Here is a 10,416-nt window from a genome sequence, read left to right on the forward strand (position 1 = left end):
GCATATGCTTCAAAAAGTTTGTCGAAAGTGGAAAGAGCCTACAGCATGGTAGAGAAAGACGCACTAGCCTGTGTGTATGGGGTTAAAAAGATGCATCAGTACCTGTTTGGTCTTCGGTTTGAACTGGAGACAGATCACAAGCCGCTCATTTCACTGTTCTCTGAAAACAAAGGTATCAATACCAATGCTTCATCCCGCATCCCGAGGTGGACGCTGACATTATCCGCTTATGATTATGTCATTCGTCATAGACCTGGCACCGAGAATTGTGCCGATGCTTTGAGCCATCTGCCGTTGTCCACACCAGATGTGGAAATGCCACAACCGGCAGACCTATTGTTAATTAAGGATGCTTTTGAGAGTGAAGGAATCCCTGTCACGGCTCAACAAGTTAAGACCTGGACCAGCCAGGACACGATTTTATCGGTGGTGAATAGTTGCATCCTCAAAGCTGATTGGTCTGCCATACCCAAGCAAATGTGCGAGGAGACCAAACTTTACATTCATCGCAAAGATAAACTGTCTATTCAGTTGGATTGTATACTGTGGGGCAATCGTGTTGTTATGCCCAATAAAGGGAGAGAGAAATTTGTACGTGAGCTACATAGCACACATCCCAGCATTGTAATGATGAAAGCCATCGCCAGGTCTCATGTATGGTGGCCTGGAATTGACTCTAAGCTGGAATCATGTATGCATCAGTGCAACACTTGCATGCAGCTCAGCAAAGCACCAGCGGAATCACCACTGAGTCTGTGGTCGTGGCCGTCCAAACCATGGAACAGAATCCACATAGATGTTGCAGGTGTCTTCCTGGGGAAGATGTTTTTAGTTGTGGTGGATGCATATTCGAAGTGAATAGAGTGTATAATCATGTCATCCAGCACATCCACAGCTACCATAGACATAGAAACATAGAAATTAGGTGCAGGAGCAAGCCATTCAGCCTCTTAAGCCTGCACCGCCATTCAATAAGATCATGGCTGATCATTCAACCTCAGTACTCCTTTCCTGCTTTCTCTCCATACCCCTTGGTCCCTTTGGCCGTAAGGGCCATATCTAACTCCCTTTTCAATATATCTAACGAACTGGCCTCAACAATTTTCTGCGGTAGAGAATTCCACAGGTTAACCACTCTGAGTGAAAAAGTTTCTCCTCATCTCAGTCCTAAATGGCTTACCCCTTATTCTTAGACTGTGACCCCTGGTTCTTAGTGTCACGTTCGCGACACGTGGTCTGCCTGACATCGTTGTTAGCAACATTGCATCGTGCTTCACCAGTCAGGAGTTTCAAGAGTTCATAAAACTCAATGGTATCAAACATGTAAGGTCAGCACTGTTCAAACCTGCATCCAATGGGCAAGCAGAACATGCTGTCCAAATCATAAAGCAGAATATGAAGCGAGTAACCCAAGGGTCACTGCAGACCCGCCTGTCATGCATACTACTTAGTTACAAGACAAGACCACACATGCTTACCGGGGTCTCGCCTGCAGAACTAATGATGACAAGAGGTCTTAAGACCAAGCCAACTCTTGTACACCCTGACTTGAATAATCATGTTGAATATAGAAGACAAAGTCAGCAAGGGTATCACGATCACGCAGCTGTGTCATGTGATATTTCTGTAAATTATCCTGTATATTTCTGAATTATGGTCAGGGTCCCAGGTGGATCGCTGGTACTGTCATGGCCAAGGAGAGCAACAGAGTATTTATTGTCAAGCTCAAAAATGGGCAAACATGCAAGAAACATATGGATCAGTCAAAGCTGCGACACACAGACAAACCGGAACAGTCGGAGGAAGAGACAATCGACGACCAACCAACCTACCCCAGTGATCAGAGGACTTAGTGGTCATCAGTGAATTGGGATTTTCAATCACTGACATGTTCAATGAAAATGGACTTCCAATCCCTGACATGGCTATTGTCACTCCCACCAGGTCAGCCACCCTGCGACCCATCACAACAGACTCTGAACACTCACCCAAGGCTGGAGTTGAACTGAGATGGTCAACCCGGGAGTGTAAAACACCAGACCGTCTCAATTTGTAAAAGACTGTTAATATCTCAGAGGGGGATATTATCATGTATGTACTTTTGGGATTACTAGCCACTAGATGATGTCACTGTTGGAGGCCATTGGGCTGCACGTACGTGAGTGTAGCCCAAGTATAAAAGGCCAGCCATTTTGTATATTAGTCACTTTGGGCCTTAATAAAGCAGAGCCAAGGTCATACTTCTTGGAGTTAAATAGTACTCAGTCTAACAGTTATTGCATACACAAAACTGGGCAACCAAAATGTGCCCTAGTAGGCTTCATTTAGCAGTCATTTTAAATGAGTGAGTAGAAGGCTGGGGAGGATCCTCATACAAAATCATGAAATTTCAATTGGGACCTAATTTAAATAATTTAAATGAGGCCCATGCATGCCCATTGTGTTATTTCATTCAGGACCCAGATCTGCCCATCACAAAATGCAACATGCACAAATCAGGTACACAAAGTTAATTTTACTCCCCACTCCTGTCACCAGTGAGCCTCTGCACCATGGGTTGGGCCTCAGAAAATCAACTCTTTAACATTTCATTGAACTTCTTTAAGCAAATTCCTAGACTGCTCCCAGTTCCCCCTTTCTTCTTGATTCATCTTCTTTCCCAGCCTCACTTCACTCCTTTCCCACCCTGAATCATTCAGGAGAGCTGTAGACAACTTTCCAATGTTGATACGATCCATTTAAGCAACTTTTAAAAGGGACCAGATCGGCCCAAGCCCGACTCCAGATTGTCTCAATTACAACTGATCATGTTGTTGCAGCAACTTAGCAGTTACAACGAGCAGCCAACTGATTAACTTCTAATGTATTCCTCTTATAAGTTATTACAATTTCTAACTATAAATAGTCACATTAGAATCAAATCATTGAATGATTGCTTTTGGAGTCAAATTAAGGCCAAAATGATCAATGGTAATTTTATTTGAATGATCGATTACAATCAAAATCCTGCCACAGCATCATAACAGTGATGTGAACTGTTGAAGAAGCAATCAGTTTAATTTACATATGCAAATAATGTCTTGTTAGCACACTTTGCTAATATAGTAAATCATCATTTTAGCATAATGAACATAACTCTAAACCATGAAAATGGGATTAATAGATTGAGTTATCGGGATTTGTATTTTGAATTAACAAAATTTGCATTTTTTATTAATATGTTATTCCTGTGACCATAATAGCTTTCAAGATAGAATTCATGCATTTTCAATTATTAATGACAATTTATACAAGGGTGTTGTGTGGATGCCAGATGTTAGAACACCAGCATGCAGCAGCACAGAGTGGTGGGATGTAGGTTTGATTCCTTACACTGCTGAATTCCTGAGCACTGTGGGGAGCAGAGAGCAGCTGCCAGCCCACAGCGATGATGGGAAAATCTGTGGGTATTTCACCCAGACTGCCTTCAGACACCTCCTGGTAGCGAGTGACATTAGTAGACACCTGGGTGTGGATTGTGGAGCTCTAGAGAGGGATAGATGATCGGAAAATAAAGAAAGAAAGAAAGAAAGAAAGAAAGGAACGTTGTCAAAGTGTTTCTACAGTCAGTCAGAAGAGCTACTTGGAAAACATTGTTTAAACATGTTATGCATCTTCACTATATCAAGGGATTGTTCCATTTAATGTTAAATTCTTTGCACTAGAAATCTCAAGACTTATTCAAATAAACATTGACAGCGAGTGAATATGTGATTTCTCTCTGGTCTCTACTAATTCTGCCCAGTGAACATTATTTTTAAATTTGTAATTGGATATCATCTCTTTCATGTCCCCTCTGTAACTTGGAAATTGCATCCTGAATGTGCACAGCTTTTGGTGAGATAAGCTGGGGCAAGCAATTTTAAAATGAAAGTGAGAAAATCCAATTTAACAGTAAAATAGCATAAATAAGCTTCAGGAATTATGTAATGCTTTCAATACCAAGTACCAAAGCAAGACATCCATCTTTTTGTGATTTTATTTGCTTCACAGTGTAGATAAAATGGAATAATATAGTCAGCACAGAGAAATAGATCAGATAAAAAAGATCTTGGCTAATTGCCCCTATTGAAGCTAATTTACCATGGAGGGCCTTTGTAAAGTAGTTAATAGTAAATGGCTAATGGAGACTCTTATTCAAGATTTTCATTGATGGAACATTTTATCAAAATGGATGAACTGAAATAAAAGTGATGAAACCTATGCTTTCTTCTATTTAAATGTAACAGTTTCTCAAGGCAACTAAAAAATGAGTAGAGGATGATTTTCATCCCTGCCGCCAGGCAGCAACAGGACAGTATCATGTTCGATACAGTAGTGCAACATTTAACTCCCTGTACCACAGTGATTTTGTTGGGGGGCCTTGAAATGGTGGCTCAGATGCCCATTGGAAACAACCAGGAGCTTCATTTGCCTGTAAAAATCGGGGTCCTATAACATCAACAGCAGCCGATGCTAATGTTAAGTACCAATGGTTGGGCCGGCTGCTCCTCCTGGCCCCACAAAAATTAACCCCCACCCTCCTCATGGCTGACTCGCACAGCCCTCCCGGCAGGATTGCCTCCCAACTTTTAATTTTAGATTGGATGCAGAGTAGGGTATATTTTTTCAGTTGATTTACAGAAGCTGAAAGGCACTTGGATTTTAGCAAACAATAAAAACATTTTGTTAAAAAGCAGATTCTTCGCAATTATACTGTCATTGGTTCAAAGTAAAAAGGAACAAGACCACCTTTTGAAAATGCTCTTGTTTCCTTTGATGCTAAACTGCACAATATAGATGCCACAGGTTCTGTATTAAGACAGCATTACTTTGCTGGTCAAACAGGAATTCTACATAGTTAGCACAAATAAACACATCACTGGCAAGAGTTCAACTGTGGATTAAAAACCTAAATGAATTAAAAATAGAGCCCAGTCCACAGAAATCACCTAGTGTAAGAGATATTTCCTCATTCCCAATATTTCACGATGACAAAACATTCCTCAAATGTGGCTTTAAGTTATGAACTGTAAATTAAGAATTTTTCACATGGGCTCTTTTTTGGCACTTTCAGCAAAGTCAGCGTTTGCAAAGTTCTCATGAATTTTCATGAACATTAATGAAACTTCACTCAGGTAAGAAGTTTTACAGCTAGTAAATTTTCACAAGCTGATTAGTTTGTGAATGGGGGTATCAGTATACAGTTAGCAAAGAATTAAAGAAATCAAAATCAATATATTACTAAAAGCATTCAGTGTGAGTCTAAGGAAACAGCAATTACTTTTGTGTGAATTGGTTGGACACAAACAGAGTATATTGAAAGCATACAATTCCTTTCTGTTTTGATGAACACCATGGGATGGATTTTTGGCTTTTTGCGTTTTTACCCGTTTCCGGACGCAATTTGCGGTGGAACCAAAAATTTAGCACCAAGTTAACGTTAGTGCAAGAGCAAGGAACTTTCGCTGAATGAAAGTTCACGAGGAGCCTTAGCATTAACTCTGGCGTTACACCACAGACTTTGTGCACCGGAGCCAAAAGTTCCGGCGCTGAAAAAATTGGCCGTTCTGCGCGTGCGCAATTAATTTTTTTTTTCTTCCCGTGCTTCTGGTCTGGTCTCCAGTCGCAAGCGCTAATGCAGGGCACAGCCGCGCGCATGCGAAGTACAACCAGGGCTGAATCAGCCATTTTACATTTGAATTTTGATCATGGAGGATGACAATTCCAGACAGCGTGCCAGGCAATTCAGCCATGAGGTTAATGAAGCTCTAGTGGGGGCTGTGGAAAGAAGATGGCAGGAGTTGCATCTTTTAGACCACTGCCATCGATATCTAAAAGAACTTGGAGGGAAACTGCTGAGGAGGTCTCTGCCTCGGACACTGTGCTCAGGACTGGCACACAGTGCCGAAAGAAATTTAATGATCTGACAAGAGTCGTCAGAGTGAGTATAATTTTAATTCATGCACTCCTTCATTACTTCAATTATAAATCTGGCACACTATTTGTTCTCATGCTGCTGGTGCCTCTCAGCACTCTATGGGTTGCCTCCTAAAATGCATGACACATAGGTAGGCCTAGTTCGGCACCCTATTTGCCATGAATGATCTTTACACATTATTAAGATTGCTTTCTGAGATCTCATAAGACGACTCCCCACTTCGATGTCCTCCTGATGAACCACGTGCAACTTCCAAACAGAGGATTGTATTACATTCAGACAGAATGAAATAAGTGCTTTGGTGGCTATCTGTGCCACAAGAGCAGATGGACCCTCTTGTAACCATTCCCATTTTCATCTTTGCAGGCCAAGAAATCTCATAATCACCGCAAGCAGGTGCGGACAGGTGGCAGTCCGCCTCAGACCCTGCCTCTCATCGTCATTGAGGACAGAGTGGCAGGCCTGATCAGTGTCACAGGTCGGGCAGCTGCCACTGGGGGCGCTGAACCCCATTCGGATACTGAGGGTAAGTCCTGCACACTCCCTGAGCTGGGTTGGGACAATGTCATGCAGTGTCTGTGGACTAGAGTTGGGGCAATGTCATGCAGTGTCTGTGGACTAGGGTTGGGGCAATGTCATGCAGTATCTATGGACTAGGGTTGGGGCAATGTCATGCAGTATCTAAGGACTAGGGTTGGGGCAATGTCATGCAGTATCTATGGACTAGGGTTGGGGCAATGTAATGCAGTATCTATGGACTAGGGTTGGGGCAATGTCCTACAGTGTCTCTGGACTAGATATAATGGAGTGGCGGCGGTCCTTCAAATGAGACTGTGCAATGCGACCTTCCTTATGTCATCCTGCCCCCTCCCCTGCTGCTAACCACTCATCTGTTGCTTTTTACTTCCAGATGACCAGTCACAGGCACAGCATCCCTCAAGGGACCACGCCACGTTGGACCATCATCGGGAGAAGGAGGAAAAGGAGGATATGCATGAGCTGACTCCGGCACAGCATGCAGCGCTGCATCAATCCACCCAGCTCCTCTGAGGACTAAGTGACGTTCTCGGCCTTTTGGCTAAGATCATGCGTAACTGACCTGACCAGCCACCATGACCTCCGGGTGGTTCTCCCTGGATCAGGAAGGTATATGCTTGCTTTTTTGGAAACAGGAGGTGGGTGGGGTGGCTTGACCCATCCACCTCCACGGAGGTGTGTGGGGGACCTGACCCATCCACCTCCATGGCACGAACCTGGTATTGCAGTACTTCCAGGAACGGTGCAGTGGCTCTAGGCCTTTTGGCTAAGAGCATTGGCGCAGAGTGATCCTTGGCGTGTGCAAGGTGACCTCTGGCGTTTGTGATTTGACAAAGAATTGGAACGATTGGCTACGAATTTCAAAAAAAAAAAAAGTGACGTTCTCGGAGTTTGAGGAATCCGAGGTGCCTGGGACCAGTGGCGTGCAGCAAAGCAGTCCTGGTGTTGAATCCCACATGCCATCTCTCCAGAGGGTGGGTTGGCAAAGTCGGTCTGATGATAGACAGGCAGATGTGGAACTTGACTTGGTGGTAATGTCTAGGGAGAGCATCCAGGTCAGTCGTCAGCTCCTTGATGTCTTGGGTAGGATTCCCACAAGCATCGACAGTCAGAAAGCAACCATTACAGAGTTACGGTCGCAGATTGTCGGTGCGAGCCATGATATCAGTAAGGCCATCAATGCCCACACGAGGCTGATGGCCTTCAGCAATGACAGTAGAGTCCCGGAGAGTATATGGCGCAAACCCTTTCAGAATATGGCGCATCACAGGCACAAGCTCTGCTTCAGCTTGGGCAGGTGATGCAGTCCATGCCTGTCACCATATTCTCTGCGTTCCCCACTGTCAGACCCAAACCACCTGCGACTGGCAACGCCGATGAAGAGGCTAGCTAGTCAGAAGCCGGGCCTTCCACGGCACAAGCTGGTCCAGCGTATCCCGAAATGGTGTCTCCATTGTCTCTCCCCCCAATGCAGCAGCACTCTGGCAGCCTTGCTGCATGACATCTTGGTGCCACTTTGAGCAGGAGCAACAGGCAAGGGAGTGTGATAAGGGGAAAGGGGGCAAAAGATGGTCAGAAAAAATAGTGGGGCAGGATATGATGTTGCTGCATTATGTTGTTGATGCTGGATGCATCATATGTTTTATGTTACAGTATTATTATGTTACAGATTATGTTAAAATACATTCCGATAATGTTGTTAAATTATCACACTGCTGGATGCAGCTTTTTATTTTATTTAAGTCTCACAATAAAGGTTACAAAGTTTACAATGTTACAATGTTTAATACTTTTTTTTCACCTTAACCATTCCTGTGTAATGTCTCATTTGCAGAATAAGAGGGGGAATAGTCAACATGGTGGGATAGAGTGGTCAGGCAACACTCAAACATGCCGTTCACTCTTCAAGCAAAGCATCCAATTATAAGCTGCCGACATAAGACTTTTGCAGTGACGACATCTTCACAATGCCTCCCCTGTGGTTGAGGTGGTGGTGGTATTGATGGTGGTCGCATGGGTTCCTCACCAGGCTCCTCTTCCTCATCTTCCTCCTCCTCCTCCCCCGCCCCCCCCCCCCCGCTTTCTCCTGAGGTGTTCCTGCAATCCCCATTAGCAATTCCTGTCCCCTCATAATGGCTAAGTTGTGTAGTATGCAGCACACCACAATGAACTCCGAGACCTGCTGAGGGGAGTATTGCAGGCTACCTCCAGAGTGGTCCAAGCATCGGAAGCACTGCTTGAGCACGCCAATTGTCTGTTTGACGATGTTGCATGTGGCTGCATGGCTCTCATTAAAGTGATGCTCAGCTTCTGTCTGAGGGTTCCAGAGGGGGGGTCATGAGCCAGGTGGCGAGGCCGTAACCTTTGTCCCCGAGCATCTAGCTCTGGCCTTGTGGTTGATGCTGGAACATGCATGAAACACTGCTCTCATGCAAGATGAAAGCATCATGGATGCTCCCTGGATATTGGGCACTGGCTGCCATGATGCACTGAGTATGGTCACAGACGATCTGTATGTTCATGGAGTGGAATCCCTTTCGGATTCGGAAAACCTCTGCATTCTGTAAAGGTGCTCGCAGGGCGATATGCGTACAGTCAACGGCACCCTGAAACTTGGAGAAGCCAGCAAATCATCCAAAACCTACAGCCCTCTCATTTTGGGTCTCACTGATGATTGGGAAGTTTATGAAGTCCATCCTGCGTGTGTACAGTGCAGTAGTCACCTGGCGAATTCAGCAATGTGTAGCATGCTGAGAGATGGAGCATATGTCCCCCGCTGATGCCTGAAAGGAGCCGGAGGCATAGAAGGCAAGTGCCCCAGTCACCTTAACCTCGACTGGCAGTGCAGTCCTGTTGCCGCTGGTAGGCTGTAGGTCTGCCTGTATGAGCTGGCATATCTCTGAGACCACCTCTTTTCTGAAGCGCAGCCTTCTAATGCAATGTGCCTCAGAGAGTTGGAGGTATGAGCGATGTTCCCTGTAAACTCATGGAGGGGTAAGGCCTCCTCCGCATACGTCTGCGGCCTCTTCGATTACATTGCAAATGATCAACAATATGCCTTCTGCCAGCTTGAAGCTGTATGGCAATAGCAGCCAGGATTATCGACCTAGCATGGCCCCCATCTTTTAAAATGTCTTTTATAAAACAAACAAGAAACTCCCATAAACTTCACAATCGAAAGTTATGCAGTAATGCAGTGTTCTTCTCCCAATCCTTTTAATCACTCACAACTGCGACCTTCTCCTCCGTTTTCAATATGGCGCCGTTAGCGCCTGGTGCACCCTGGGTCCGTCCGGTTTTTCTGGGCGGGTTCTTGGGCGGACGCTAAATCGGGCGAAATACTCAAAAGTTTCGCCCGGGGAGCTAGCACAGTGATGCACGACGATTTACGTCATCCAAACGGTCAAAACATCGGTGGGGCAGTAAGTTTTAGTGCCGTCGCAAAACCATTGGTGAAAGTTCTGCCAGGCACAAAATCGTGTGCACCTCGTTTCACTCCCAAAAAATTATTTTTGTGCCCACCGAGGCGCTAGATGGGCCCCAAATCAGCCAAAAATTCAGCCCAAAATATTTAGGAACATAGGAAGATAGGAACAGGTGTAGGACATTTAGCCCCTCAAGTCTGTTCCACCATTCAATGAGATCATGGCAGATCTGTGACCTAACTCCATATACCTGCCTTTGTCCCATATCCCTTAATACCTTAGGCTAACAAAAATCTATCAATCTCAGATTTAAAATTAACAATTGACCTAGCATTAATTGCCATTTGTGGAAGAGAGTTCCAAACTTCCACCAACCTTTGTGCGTAGAAGTGTTTCCTGACTTCACTCCTGAAAGGCCTGGCTCTAATTTTTAGACTATGCCCCCTCACCCTGAACTCCGCAACCTGTGGAAATAATTTCTCTCTAGCTACACTA

General features: G+C 44.8%; 1 pseudogene; it reads left to right on the plus strand.

The window, feature by feature from the left end:
- Positions 1-7,017: 7,017 nt before the first annotated feature.
- Positions 7,018-7,249, plus strand: LOC139279663 (U2 spliceosomal RNA; annotated as a pseudogene).
- Positions 7,250-10,416: the final 3,167 nt, after the last annotated feature.

Source organism: Pristiophorus japonicus, chromosome 1 (assembly GCF_044704955.1).
Source record: "Pristiophorus japonicus isolate sPriJap1 chromosome 1, sPriJap1.hap1, whole genome shotgun sequence".
Lineage (NCBI taxonomy): Eukaryota > Metazoa > Chordata > Chondrichthyes > Pristiophoridae > Pristiophorus > Pristiophorus japonicus.